This window comes from Mastigoproctus giganteus, chromosome 1, assembly GCF_048544385.1.
Source record: "Mastigoproctus giganteus isolate SK-2022 chromosome 1, ASM4854438v1, whole genome shotgun sequence".
NCBI classification, from domain to species: domain Eukaryota; kingdom Metazoa; phylum Arthropoda; class Arachnida; order Uropygi; family Thelyphonidae; genus Mastigoproctus; species Mastigoproctus giganteus.
In genome coordinates, this window is record NC_143575.1 from 207,576,648 (window position 1) to 207,592,946 (window position 16,299).

The 16,299-nt window shown below is 41.5% G+C and overlaps 1 protein-coding gene across 1 annotated transcript in view; it reads right to left on the minus strand.

Moving 5' to 3' along the window:
* Positions 1-16,299, minus strand: part of LOC150091477 (uncharacterized) — a 317,989-nt gene that overhangs the window by 268,172 nt on the left and 33,518 nt on the right. The gene's annotated exons all lie outside the window — the stretch shown is intronic.

The window sequence follows — 16,299 nt, forward strand, 5'->3', positions numbered from 1 at the left end:
ACTAGCAAAGGCAGCATATCCAATAAACTCCACACCTTGCAGAGCCTTCTAATAAATTCAGAACACTCATTTATCTGTCTGACAGAGACGTGGCTCCAAAATAATAAGCAGCTGAACGTTCTGGTAGACAGTTTAGGCTATAAGTGCATTGGAAGAGGGAGAGGAAGAGAGAGAGATCAAAAGAGGCGGAGGAGTAATGATTCTATATAAAACCGACTTCCTGATTGTGAAAGAACAGAGCTCTCATTCTGATAACTTTGCAGCTGTTATCGCCACATTCTCTGGTGAGAACAGCAATATACAGGTTTGTCTTATCTACAAGCCACAAGAACATACGGGAGAGACCAGAAATAAGTTCTTTACCTGTCTAGTCTCAAATTTAGACGTAAATATTGACACAGTCATTTTAGGAAATCTGAATATGCCTTTGCCGAGGAATAAAGATGCAAAAGCAGAGCTCGACGCCACAGTAGAAGCACTCGGAATGAAACAATTAACAACACCTGCGACAAGAGGATTACAGTGCCTACATTTTATTTATTATAACTTAATAGAGAATTCCTTACGATTTTCCTCCGTCCACCGTGCACTTTCAGTGGAAGTTGCTCTTCGAAAACAGACTGCCGATCAGAACTGTAGCACATATCAGGGTAATGAATCGAATTTGATATTTTCCACAAAATATATTAAATGCGAGGTCATCTTGCAATGCTTAGCGCAATATAAAATGTCCCCTAAAGAAACCAAAGACGAGATTTTGCGGTTACTCTTGCATATTGCCTATCTAGGAGCAGCGAAAGTATTAAAGATCTCAGACAGAGCGAACTCTTGGTTCACTCCACAAATTAAAGTCATGTATAAAAAGGACGCCTCCGTAGCCAGGTGGGAAGGAGCAGCAGTGCGTAGCACACGCTTCTTGATTAGACCGGGGTTCGAGCCCGTCACCACCAAATACGGAGGATGCGGTAAGGTCAGGGAATGACCACCGCATATCCCGGAGCAATATGGCCTTAGTTGCTAATGCTCCTAAAAACCAAATAACTAACTAACTAACCATGTTTAAAAAGAAGCAAAAGCTCTACCGAAAGTGGAAAAGAACTGGGGACCCAACCGATCGGACTATGTACAAATTCGAAAAGACGAAGTTCATTCGAATGAAAAGATAAGCATACTTTGAGGTTATGAGGGAAAACTACAAAAAGAAAAGAGAATAGTAAGCAAGAAAAACAACAAAAAAGAAATGACGGACCAGATTTTTAGAAAGTGGGCAGAAGTCACATTCGGAAAGCCTCTGAATGAAAATCAGAAAAATTGTGAGGAAAACATCCGCGAGATGCAGAAAATTATTAAAAAACTACTGGATACCACTGACACTAACCAAACTAGAGCTAGATACATATTACGTGAAATTAAAATACCTACACCACGGGTAGTTTTTTTTTTTTTTTTTTTTTCCTTCTCTCTTCCCTCTGGAATGAGCCCCCAGAGGTTCCTGGCCCACCTGCTGACAGCACCAGGTGGATCAGAGTCTCTTTCGAGACGGTACGTGTTTTACTGGGACTGGCCCACCTTCCCGTGGTGTGGACGAGTACCCAAAATCCAGGTAACTAATGCTTCTGGGTAGCCAAGAGGCCAGAACAGAACACATAAACCTACGTCACACACACACATATCTGGCCCATTTGTAGTGATATTGTTCTTCACAGAGATCCGAGGCGGAGTTGAACAAACGTTCTAGATGCCGCCCGTACATATACACATGTCCACATGTCCATCACCACGGAAAACTTAAGCTATTAACTCGCTCCCCAGTAAAGCAACGATCGGGCTGGACCAGTACCCGCTATTCATGGTAAAAATATGTAGTGCTTACATAATCGACCCGCTCCGCCACCTCTTCCAGCGAATACTAAGTGAGAGGGTTATCCCGAAAGCATGGAAAAGATATTATGTAAAACCAGTTCCAAAAATAAGCAATCCTAAAACCAGTAAAGATTTCAGGCCCATTGCAATCGTATGCTCCCTGCAAAAAATATTTGAGAAAGCAATCCTAAACACCGTCAATCAGCACTGCTTTGGGGACAGGCCAGAATACATACTTGCATTCTGTGCTTCCTCGAAGGTCGACTATTACAAACTTAATGGAGACTACTACGGATACAGCTAGCATTAAATAATAAACAAAAGTTGGACATCGTTTTCCTGGATGTAGCAGCAGCTTCGACAACGTCTCTATCCCAGCTATGACAGTAATCCTCAAGGAGTATTTCCTCATTACAGGAAGCACTTTACGTGTTCTGACTAACACCCTTCAAGAAAGACATATTATCGCAATAAATGGGAAACAAACAGCTACTTACTGTATCCAGGGGAGTACCCCAAGGGGACGTATTGTACGCCACCTTCTTCGCAATAGCACTAGACCATTTTTAGCTCAAAACAGTGAACAATTCATTACATTCAATTCATACGATTTGAATTTTTTTTGTTAACTCTAAAGAACAAGAGACTGCAGGTCATCTATACAAGGAAGCAAACAAGACAATCAGGAAGCTAGAAGAATATCTACACTACATTGGCCTGAAACTTAATGAAAAGAAAACTGCCCAAATGACCATCACCAACAAAAAGAAGAAAAACGAAATTACGATCTTTGTGAACAGTACCAGAGTCCAAAAATCCCCCACACACGTCGACCTTGGCCTTAAGTGTGATGAAGATTAAACTTCATACCTCACTTCGAACACATTAGAAAAAAGACATACTCAGCACTCTGGAGCACTAAACAAGAATTTATCGGTCACCGAAGCCCTCATCTTATGATTCAATATATCCTTAAATGCGTTACAGCGATTACGTTGTACGCATCGACTATCTGGTCATCGGCCCCCGAGAACAACGTCAAGGCCTTCTTAGGAGTAGAATTACTGGCTCCTGAAATGGCTAAATAGGATCGCCGAGAAACCGTTTACCATTTCAAGAGCGGTCTTGTTTGCCAATCTTGACATCATACCCTGGAAGAATATCATCATAACTAGAAACATCTTAACTCTTGCAAAGCTAGTAACGGAGAGAATAGATGCGCCGAAAGTTGGAAATGTGATCACTCGCCCTCGGATGATACGACCAAGAATAAATAGGAAAGAATCAAGTCTCAAGTGTGAATTGACTCAGTTGGACTCTCTGGGTAGAGTCTTCCCAGCAAATACTGTTAAGTTATTTAATAATTTAAACATATTTCCAGAGAAAAAATGTACAGACAAAATGTATAGGACAGAAATCTTTGATAATCTGTACCGGCAGGTACAAATATAATAAGAACACTAATTTAATAATTTATATAATAATATTTAGCTTTCATCAATTATTTAGTAATTAATTAAAACTACTTAATAATTAATTTATTAACCACATGCTCTATGTTTTTTCATCTCCAAATTTTGTAAATAAGTTCGTGTAAATATGCTTGTAAATACTGAAATAATGTAACCACACGATCTAGCTACATGCTGTTTATGGGTATCTCGAAAGAGAAATAAACAGATAATAATAACTAGCTACTAAGGCGCTAATTGACAAATATTAAAAATATCTATCACCATGAAATCTTATTCAGTTCGCAATCGACGCCCTACGATAATATATTCAGAAGCAGAGGCGCTACCTTTGCATCTCCAACTGCACCAAGTGTATCTGGCATGACATCGAAACTTGCTTGCTTCAATTAAGGAAGCCGTAGACATCAAGTGAACCTACAAAAGTCAATCTCCTTGTTCATTATCATTGTACCCGGGGAAAATCCCAAACATACCCCACCTTGTGTGTGTGTGTCATACAGCGATGAGCCAAAACAGTATGACCAGCGAGTCGCTATGCAAATCGAAGCAACTGCAGGTGAACAACGGCGCGAGCGTGGGTCGGGACACTGTATAAAAAATCATCTGATACTGAGCTCCGTTAATCAGTGTTACTCTTGTTCTTCAGATGGGAAAGGCAGTAGACTTAAGGGAGTTTGACAAAGGCCAAATTGTAATGGCCAGGCGACTGGGTCAGAGTATATCCGAAACGGCACGGCTGGTGGGATGCTCACGGTCAGCCGTGGTAAGTACCTACCGAAAGTGGTCCGAGAAGGAAACCCACGAACCGCCGGCAAGGTGTTGGACGACCACGGCTCATCGATGCTCGAGGTGAGCAAAGGCTCTCCCGGATGGTAAGTGGCAACAGAAAGGGGGCTGTGGAGGGAGCAACTCGTCGGTAATTGGAATGCTGGTGACGGGAGTAATGTGTCACAACACACAGTACATCGAACCCTGCTGAAAATGGGGATGCGTAGCCACAGGCTGCTCCGAGTGCCCATGCTAACCACGGTTCATCGGCGAAAGTGCCTGCAATGGGCACGCGAGCATGGAAACCGGACCTTGAGTGATTGGAAGAAGGTCGTCTGGTCCAATGAATCACGTTTCCTGTTGCACCATATGGACGGCCGGGTACGTGGACGTCGTTTACGTGGGAAAGTGATGGCAGCTGGATGCACCGTGGGAGGAAATCAAGTCGGTGGTGGCGGCGTCATGCTTTGGGCGATGTTCTGCTGGGATATCCTGGGTCCAGTCATCCATGTGCTGGGCACTCTGACGTCTACCACCTACACACTAAAGTTATATTATAACTGTGTTTTCCTTTCTATTCTTACTTACGGAGGCGTGGGGATGTAGAGCAAACAAGGTGATAATAACCAAACAGCTAGAACAAGCACAAAGATTGGCTCTCTTAACCACACAAAGGGCATGCCGAACAACTTCAACAATGGCGTTACAAGCTGTACTAGGGAAAATGCCAGCAAATCTAGAAGTACAATTCAGATACCTGAAGTACAGAATAAACAAAGGAATACCCACGACTATTGATGACATCACTGTTGACCTGCAGGTTGAAAATAAAACGGAAATAGCAACAATAAGGAATTTGATGAGGGAGAAATGGCAAAACAACTGAACAACCACGGATAAGGGAGCAACAACAAGACAATACATCCCATCCCGAATGTGCAAGAGCTAATCAAGAAGGAAAAATTATTGCTAGCACCAGGCCTATATGCCTCCTTCCTAATGATGGGCCATGGCAGTATAAACACCAAACTACTGTATACCAACTAGGCCTAACAGAGACACCACAATGTCACTGCGGCGAGCCTGAAACTGCTGACCATATACTCAACGATTGTCATTGTTACCAGGATCTAAGGCAAGAGCTCTCCTCCTTAGTAGACTCCACACCACCAATTGACAAGGCAAAGCTCACAAAAAGCGAGGATAATTTCAAGGTATTCAATACCTTCACGACTAAGGCCATTAGAAGAGAGGACAGCCGGATTTGACAAATAACTACCAACCTTCAACCTGACTGAAGACAACAAACTTTCCTCTCTCTCTCTCTCTCACCACCCTGAGTGAGAGATATTTTATACTTACTAAAACTCATCACTTCTTCTTAGGACGGTCCTACTCTTGGATTTGCTCCCTCTATCACTCTTCCTTATTTCCCCCTAAATTGAGTGCCCCTGAATCTCCCAGGGTCACTCGGTCAGATGATAGTAGAACCCAGCACGCCTCCTCGTGGCAGGAGTTGGGGGCGGAGACCTCGTGTCTCTGCCTCCCCACTCGCTAAGTTTCCGGTTAGAAAGAAGTCTTATAAACAAGAAGACATGAAGCGGCTAATGGGGGAAACTCCGGGCTCCGCTCAGGCAACCCAAACACACACACACCTAAACATCACGAATGGTACACGACACCACACATTTCAAGATCCATACACTTTTAAATCTCTGGCCTTAACAGCGAACTGTATCACCACATAAAGTAAACTACACGGAGATGGGAGAAACCCCTGGTGCCATTTGACCCTAAATACACTTTACACTTTACCTAAACATCACTTCTGAGCAGGTACACCCTTTCATGGCAACGGTCTTTCCCTCTGGCGGTGCCATCTTTCAGCAGGATAATGCGTCATGCCACACCGCCCGGATTGTTCGAGACTGGTTCGCAGAACATGAGAAAGACTTTCAGGTATTGCCCTGGCCTCGAAGTTCTCCAGACATCAATCCCATCGAACATCTGTGGTTTGTGTTGGAACAGCAACTTAGATCTGTGGCGTCTCAACCACGGACCTTACAGGAGTTAAAGGACCTGCTGGTTACGTGTTGGTACCAGATACCACAAGACACATTTAGAAGAAATCTTGTAGCGTCCATGCCTCGCCGGGTACCAGCTGATTTGGCTGAACGTGGAGGACCAACATCATATTAGGTAGGTGGTCATAATGTTTTGGCTCATCGGTGTATGTCTATTCTTCTTCCTCATCTGATTCGCTGTCTCTCACTCAGAACTCCTGGCACCAGTCTTTCAATTCAAACTTTCCACAAAGGGTCCGTCTGCAGGAAACAAGCTAGGCCAAGTAAACAAGAAAGCACCCCTGCTCCCAACATCCCCTCTCCCACAGAATCTTGGCCATGGCAAGGGCTTATTCTCTCCCCACACAATGGATGGGCCAAGATACACATGAATCAACGAGTCAATAAAAGGCAGACACAACTATAATGGTTGGCTGTGGAGACATCCATAACATCTATTCTTAGAACCAGAAAACCGAGAAGGGCATTTCGAAAAGTCTCTTTCTCTTGATATTACTGTACAAGAAATCATCAATACCATTTTTGAGGAACTTCATATTAATGTCGAGGCATACCAAATGGCCATTCTATACACCATACCCTATTGACTGTGCCGAGACCATGAAGCAGTCTTTCAACCCATGGCCTAGGGGTTATGATCATTCGACATTTTTTTCCAACTGTCCTAATGATCCCTGCTACTAGCCTATGTGACAAAGAAGCCGCAAATGTATTCTGCACAATTCCAGTTAAAAGAAAAAGTCATATTAGGGCCATCCAACAGCTATCTTATCTGCCCAAGTGTATTATGTCCATAAATTTCGTGTGCTTTCTGGTCAATTTGCCTTTTGCTGGGCGAAAAACCCCAAGTTTCCGGAGGTAAAAACATTGCTGTCCACGCCTGACACCGACTAACTCAGCCACCGTATGAAAAAGGCCCATAAAAGTTCGCGTCATTGACGGGATTCGAACCCAGGCCTTTCCTACTAACTCTGGGGAGGACATAAATTGCAACCACCGTTCTACATGCGCAGACAGCACAACCTCAGTTAAGATCACCCACTGGCCAAGCCCACTCTCCAAAAAAAAAATCGTACTGTGAGATGCCTAATAAGACCGTACGTTCGTGTAATCACCAGCTGCATATATTCTATCAAAATTCCAGGAGCATTAGAAATAAGCTTGACTCGCTGGAATTGATTCTCGTGTCTCGAGAATATAACATCCTTTGACTAACGGAAGCATGGATGGAAGATTCAACAGAGTCTCTAAGCACCGCAAGGTTATGAAGTGCCTTCACTTCATAACCTTGGGGAAGAATAACAGGCAAATATTTTTTTTTCCTTGTTAAGCAGTCTTCCGGTGAGAGTGAAACATTTGAAGTAATAGCATATCCTTAATAGTTAATCAAGAACTACTTGATGTGATAACTATTTATATCCAATCCAGCGCCGGATATAACCATCATTACAAAACCCACTAACTGGCTCACTGACCAAATGCAACCAGTAACATATGCGCGATTTTAAATTACCACAACAATTACACAATCTTGAAAACTTGCTTATGCAATCGTTTTTAACAGGTGGCCTCAATACTGATAATGAGTTTCCGACCAGGGGACGGAACCGTCTTAATAACAATACCAATCACCATGCTTGCAACACCAGTCATATCTATACCCAGTTCATACCTATACTAATTACTATGTTTGCAGCATCACAGATGTTCCTTTTTTCTAACCATCTACCCATTGTATTTCTCCTCCACATCACTCTGCACAACTTTAATCTGCCTCTCAAGCTTCAAACTAAAATGATCACTGGACCAGACTATTTAAATCTTCAAAAAGCCATTTTCACTGCCTCGGCTCTACCAATAACTATAGCCTTTGCCTCTTCCCTTATCCGTTTACTCGATGGTTGAATCTAATTGCTGACTTCTTCATCCAAGAAAATAAACATCATTCGTGGGCTCCGCAATTATCTAATTTATTCAACCGTAAGCAACCCCTTCACTCACTGTGGAAGGCCTTAGATAATCCACAGGAGACATTGGCATACTCCAAAGCAAAGGCGGTTTCCAACAGAGAAAAAGGAGCCATTAAAAAAAAAAAAAAAAAACCAACCTTCAGAAAACTCTGCATAAAGGGAACCCACTTTATACACAGGCTTTAATGGAACTTCCCATCCACCTACAGCCTGGCTTGAACATATTACCAGATTTCAAGCAACTCATAATTCTTACAATTCGCAACTGCAGAATGATGTGGACATACTACCCCTGATTAGCATCCATTCCCACCAGCACGTTTTATACAGTCCAGAACCTGGATTCAGATCTCCATCAATTATCTGTAAAAAAATTAGCTGGATTCAGATCACCATCAATTATCTGTAAAAAAAAAGTATAGAAAAAGAAAACACCGAAAGTGTAACATTGTAGAGCAGAGGATATATGCCACTATGATCACTGGGTGCCCAAATGAAGAGTGTCATTGTGTCTGCTGCTACTTTTTTTCTAAATTTTTGTATGATTTCTATTTCATTTTATAATTATGCAGTATTCTAATTTACTGTAATTATCCATCTTTAAGTGTCTACTTCTCTAAATTATGCAATACAGAATGTTTAATGCATCCTGACTACTAATCTCAAAACTTTCGCATATTTGTACACTGGTGTTCAGGGAAAGTGCATCAACCCTTAAAATTGTAATTGTCGTCCGAATAGCGTAAGTATATGGCAATATTTCTTACAGATTGCATCAGATAAGATTAACACGCGTAGGTGATGACGAAATATTGCATCAGTTGTTACTTTCAGCTATACAGGGTGTCTCAAAAATACTAGTACAAACGTTTAGGGGAGGTAGGAAACATCTAAAGGAATGTGAATCGCATAGAAACCCATAACCGGAAACGTCACGGGAAAGTAGTAGCAGAGGCACAAGAAGCAGAAATGACACAAGACAGTAATTAGTGGCAAACATTTATTTCACATAATATTAATAATGGAGTACGAGATGGATGCATTTCATGATGCTACAACAGATGCTCGAAGGTTCCTCCATGAGACGCGATGCATGTGTGACACCGACGCAGCATGGATTGGCGGACACGGTCGAACACACCTGGAGTTTCTTTGACAGTAGCAGCAGCGCAGACAAGTCTCGCCACGAGATCCATTTCCGTCTCCACAGGCGATTCATACACGATAGATTTGAGGGCCCCCACCGAAAGAATTCAAGGCTCGATAAATCAGGTGGGCGTGGGGGCCAAACAACGGGTCCACCACGGCCAATCCATCGACGCCCAAAACGCCTGTTCAAATGGTCACGAACACACCTTCCATAATGGGCAGGCGTCCCGTCATGTTGAAACCAAATGTTGCGTCTCACATTTGCTGGAACATCGTCAAGTAACCCTGGTAGAACTTGTTCAAGAAAGATATTTAGCGGAGTTCATGCGGGATGGTAACAGGTATAGGCCGACTAAGCAGTCACCGACCATACCTGACCACACATTTATTGCGAAGCGATGTTGTGCCGCGTGGAGGCGCACACCGTGTGGGTTGTCGTGATATTTAGATATTTAGCGGAGCATTATGCTGATTTAATACGCCTTCCCGCGTGAAATAAGCCTCATCTGTGAACAAAACATAGGCTGGAAAATTCAAGTCTTGAACACTTTCTTGGAGAAATCGTCTACCGACTTACGGTGACGTTTCCGGTTATGGGTTACTATCCGATTCACATTCCTATACATGTTACCTACCTCCCCTAAACGTTTGTACCAATATTTCTGGGCGACTCCGTAGCCAGGTGGGAAGGAGCAGCAGTGCATAGCACACGCTTCTTGATTAGACCGGGGTTCAAGCCCGTCACCACCAAATACGGAGGATGCGGAAAGGTCAGGGAAATGACCACCGCATATCCCGGAGCAATATGGCCTTAGTTGCTAATGCTCCTAAAAACCAAATAACAAACAAACAAACAAACCAATATTTTTGAGACACCCTGTATAAGTACGAGAGTTTCTGTCATTCCTTGCTTGTTCAGGATGGTGAGTTACGTGCAGTTGACGCCACGAAGAAAGAGTACTATTGTTGCTTTACTAGAGGATGTTCTTCCCGTCATGTTGCTTATAGAGTATCTTGTAATCGGTCGACAGTGAGTAGGTTTCTTTCCAAACTCAAGAATACTGGTTTTGTTGATAGGAAAAAAGGAACCGGACGCAAACGAGTCTCTACGCCAAAAGAGGACTGCGTTTTGAAGCGCTTATGCCTTAAAAACCGTAAAGCTTCTTCGTCTGATCTGAAAAGAGATTGGGAAGAACATACAGGAGTGGTAGCAAGTGCAGTAACAATCAGAAGACACCTCTTCAAAAATGGACTTGTAGCCCGTCGTCCTAAGAAGTCCTTCCTCACACAAACAATGAAAAAGGCTCGATTTATTTGGTGTAAGGAGCATGTCAAATGGAACCCCGAGCAGTAAAAGTCAGTTATTTTCTCAGACGAGAAGAAATTCAACCTGTATGGCTCTGATGAGAAACAAACGATTCATCGCAGATGTGGTGAAGAATACCATCCAGACTGTATGGTGTCTACAATGAAATTCCCTACCAGCCAAATGATATGGGATTGCATTTCGTATTGCGGAGTAGGTCACTTGCAGTTTATAAAAGGTTCCGTAAATGCAAATGGATACCTGGCTATAATGGAAGGCAAATTGCTCCCAACAATTAGAGACCATTTAAACTTGCCAAGTAATTGCATCTTTCAGAACGACTCTGCTCCTTGTCATCGGGCGAAAAGTGTAAGTAGGCACTTCTGCAGTTACTTTAGCTACATTTCTGCATTATAGGTTCGAGAGGTTCGACAGTAATGTGTTTACATTTGTTACAGGTGAAAAAATGGTTGGAAGAACGATCCATTACAACTCTTAGCTGGCCAGGAAACAGCCCGGACCTGAATTCTATAGAAAACTTTTGGCATTGTGTGGAATCTGCAGTTGCCAGAAAGAAACCAAAGACCCTTCGTGAACTTCAGGAAGCCATAATTCATGTTTGGAACCACGAACTATCAGTTGATTATCTTCAAAAATTGATCTTGTCAATGTCTCGACAGTGTGCTGCTGTCATCAGGGCCAGAGGCGGTTCAACTAAATATTAATTTGCACCTGGTGAACTTTTCATTTTGTTTTCCATTTAAAAGGATAAACTGAAGCAAACTGAGGGCTTCTGATAACATTTCAGCCATAATTGTCGTGTTTACCAAAACTGTTGTATAAAGGTTGCAAATGCTCATTTTGGAATATTTTGAGAGCACCTGTCAAATATTACTTAACTTTGCCTTAACTATTAATAAATATCCTTTGCTTATATTTCTATTTGTGATGCTAGTCATTAATGTAACATACGATCTCGAAAAAGGGTTAGAAATGCAAAATTCCTAGGTGATGCACTTTCTTTGAACACCAGTGTATATATTTCGCTGTGAGCCCTCTATCCTTAATTAATTTCTTGCCTTTCTCTTTTCTCGCTGTAAAACCCCTGGCTATCGGCCACGAAGGGTTTTTTTTTTTTTTTTTGATTTGGTAGTTGTTGGCGCATCGGCTTCTGTGGCCATATTGCACCTCCCAAGGTTTTTGCAGTACTTGGATCCAAGCCCGAGGCGGGAATCGAACCCGCGACCTTTGGGTTGCCGGGCAGGTACTTTACCCACTCGGCTAGCCCGGTCGGCATCCACGAAGGGTCTTTTTACTACACTGAAATGACGATTTATTAATTAAAAATTAGAAAATATTTTTATAATTATTAATAACAACAAAAAAATTATCGTTGTTATTAAACTTGAATGATTGTCTTAAGAGTATATTACATGAAATAAAAATGAGACAACTACAACATTATATTAACGATTTAATCTCTCTTTATTCATGTCTAAAACCAATTTCATTTATTTTAAATTTAAAAAAAACACACTTATCCCCTTCCAATACTCATTTATCCGATCAAATTCATTTATTTAAGCTAAATATTCTCAAGTTCAACCTTGCTGTAGCTCTTAACAGTGTTTAGCAAATTTGCAAACGTGTCGATAACAATTGTGGCCACTGCACAAATAATCAAGTACACCGAGAACCTGCCGTTCCACACAATAAAAAATTACAAAACTTGATTTTGGTTCTCAACTTATTTCAATTACATAAATACTGTAGCCATACAGTGATTGTCAGCGAATATTTGCTGCAAATTCGCAAGACATAATTCAAGCATACTGAAACCAATGAACTGTCTCTATCCGAACCCCGAAGATCGGCGCCACCTCAGAATCTGTCATCCGTAATTCGTTCATACTTCGCACACCCTCCTTCTCGCGGCCCTGTCTCCAAAACTGATCAATCAATAGATATACCTCTATAAAATCCGGAATTAACAAATAAATCACCGAGGGTTCAAGGGTTACTTATGAGGTGTGGCAATAAAGTTCCCGGACTGGTGCTGCTGCGATCATATTGGATGAGTCTGAAGACAAACCTGGTGGGGATGGAAAAAGACACCTGGGGCTGATGAAATCTATCCAATTATATTAAGGGAGGTGGCAAAGGAGGTAAGAAACCCTCAGTCATAATGATGAGAGCATCCTCGGATTCAGGAAAGATCTCTATGGACTGGAGAATATATCCCCAATTCATAAAGGGGGATCAAAAGGCGACACGAGTAATTACAGACCTGTTAACTTAACGTCTGTTTCAGGGAAAATAATGGAATCACTGGTTAAAGAAGCAATGCAGCACCATTTGGACAGGCATGCAATTATACGGCAATCACAGAATGGATTTGTCAAGGGGCCTCTTGTCTAACCAATCTGATAATGTTACAAGGATGCAGTGACCAAGGAAATAGTTGCAAAAAATAATTTTGACATCGCATACTTAAATTTCAGGAAGGCTGTTGCACATAAAAGACTGCTGCACATAAAAGACTGCTGTACAAACTGGAGAAATGTTGCATTAAGGGCATGTTACTGCTATGGATAAAGGAATGGTTAAGTGGAAGTAGACAGAGAGTGGTTATTAATGAGCACTGCTCTTTGTGAATTAATGTTATTAGCGGAGTTCCCCAGGGTTCAGTGCTGGACCCATTTTTCTTTACAGTATTTATTAATGGTATTGATGAAGGTATATCAAAAAATAATTTTGACATCACATACTTAAATTTCAGGAAGGCTTTAGATACTGTTGCACATAAAAGACTGCTGTCTTAAGTTTGCAGATGATACAAAGGGTGGTTAACGACGGTCATCAGGGTGAGCTACTGCAACAAGATCTAGGAAAATTGGGTCGATGGGCTGAGAAATGGCAGTTGTAAGTTTAACATTGAAAAATGCAAGGTACTGCACATGAGTAGCAGTTACCGCAGAGTAACTTATCAACTGTGTGGTACTACACTCAGGGTACTGGAGAATGAAAAAGATCTAGGGTAATTGTGCAGTTAGACATGAACACAAAATTCTGTGAGCAGTGGTCTGCACCGCTCAGTTCGCTGCGAGGACAGCTCAATGAGTGTTTTGTCAATGATGTACAGAAACTTTGCTAGCAAGGATAAGAAGGTGATTATCCTTTTGTATAAGGCCATGGTTAGGCCGCATCTTGAGCACTGTATACGGGTCTGGAGGCATCATTTTAGGAAGGATGTAGATCTGCTGGAACGGGTGCAGAGAAGGGCAACCAGATTGGTGAAGGGAACATAAGGATGCGTTTACCTAGAAGGGCTTCAGTTCTGCAAATTGCAGCGTTTCGAGACCAGGCAACTCGGGGAGATCTGATTGAACTGTTTACAGCATTGAATGGATTGAGTAAGCTGAACGTTAATGGTATTCTTCCACTTACTGAGACTACACACGAGGGGACATAAATTCAATTTGAGGAAGGACAGTTGCAGGATAGGTAGACTTCAGCCAGCGGGTGGCTGATTGTTGAAACAAGCTGCCATCTGTTGTTGTGGAAGTGGATGTGTTGAATTAAAGGGAGAACTAGACAAATTTCTGTTGAGTATAGATGAGCAAACTGCGTAGGGTTTTTTTTTTTGTTGTTGTTGTTTTTTTGTTTTTGGTTGATGATTGCTTTCTTGCATCAATTTGCCATTACTACTAAAAGGATGTGGTATGTTGTAGTTCAAACTTTCTTCAACGGATGGTGGTATAGAGATTGTCCAGTAGGCTGAGAGGTTGCAAGCAACAACCAGTTTTTAGTAGCGTTAATTTTGCAATGGAGCAACGAACGAATATCATTTGTACTTTAAACTGGAAAATCTGCAACAGAAATGTATGAAATGTTAAAAACTGTTTATGGTGATGAAATGTTAAGTCGTACAAGTGTGCTTGAATGGCATACACGGTTAAAAGATGGAAATGAGGGCGTTCGCGACGCGATGACAGAAGAAATAGACATCCGGCAACCTCTCGAAATGAGGAGAGAGTTGCTGATGTTCGGGAAATTGTTTGCAAGAGATCGTCATTTGACTTCATTTGAATGTGAGGCCACGTATCTAAAAAAGGATCTCATCCTTACTCTTAAGGATATTGAAAGTGAATGATGGAACAAGAAAAACAGATAAAGCCGACGGGCACGTGGAATGTTACTTGAAGGCATATTGAATTGAAAAGGAAGAAATGCGTATTTCCCTTCTTAAATGGTGATTAACCACGTAGGTAAAGCCTAACTCTCTCCTTATTACATCATTCGAAATTTACGGAATCTTATTAAAGTAATTTCATCTGTTATTTTCTTCAATATTGAGGAAGTGGGACTCGACTTCCAAGTAGCAGGTTCCGTAAATTTCGAATGATGTAATGGGGAGAGCTTTACGTACGTGGTTAATCACCTTTTGGGGAATAAACTTTTCTCGTGTCACAATTATAATTATTTATTTTATTCACTGGGCCATCAAGATCACGTGCGCGCCACAGCGAGCAAGTTCGGCGCCCGGAGAAATATTCAATTATCCCATCTTCTCCACTATTACGTCGTTTTCTTATCTCCGTTTGCATCTCCGTCCTTGTGTGGATGCAAATGTCCGAACAGGTCGGGACTTATGCATAAGAAACGGCCTGCGTTATCATCAAATCAATTCAGCGATTTTCATGAATTATTATGTAACTAATGCTGTTTTCTGAAAGAACTATTTTATTTCTTTCTTTCTTTTTTTTTTTTTTTAATTCTGTGATTCTGTAACTGTTATACTAAATTTTGTAATAAAATATGGTCTGAAAAATCATCATTACGTAAGTTTTGGAATAAAAACATAATGGTTAGATTTATACTAAGAAATATGCAAGAAATTCAGAAGCGTCCACTATTTGGCCGTCCTAATCATATATGATCGTTTGAACACTGAGAAAATTGAGTGTCAACTCCCCCCCCTCCCCATCTATAAGAGTGTTCAAACAATCTTTCTTGTTATTTTGTGTTACCGCTTTGAAAGGAAATTAATTAATTAATAATAATAATCTATTCCTGAAAATCGATCCCCAATCCTGAAACAAATATGGTATGGGGTAAGGATGGAATCATTTCATATACTGTAGATATATAAAGACGGTGTATATTACTGAAGTATACATATTACCAAAAATGTCATTTATTTATTAAAAAAAACAAAAGTAAGCATGTTAAACAGCAAATAATCGCATTAAAAGTACATGTAGAAAGGATTTCAACTCAAAGTTTCTTTTAATTAATTCTTCACGAGAAAACATTCAGTGACAATATAACAATAAAAAATACCCATCCAGACATTCTTGAAGTAGACTTCCTCTTCTAGTTTAGCGACTGTGTGAGTTGAAGATATTAATCTAGAACGGGGACCCATAAGGGACGTTCTGTGACGTGCGGAGTTTACATTGTTTATTTCTGTCAACAAGCCGACTCGACGCCTCGGCCCGCCTGCCTGACGACACTTGCTGCGATAGTACGTGCCGCTCGTCAGCTAAGGACAGCGGACGGCGATTGTCGTCGGCGCTTCGTAGATACTGCGGCGTTCATTCGCAAACTGATGGGTAATGACGTCAGAGGAGTCTTCAGACTGACCTCCGACAGAGTTGGAAAAACGATTTACAGTAAAACAA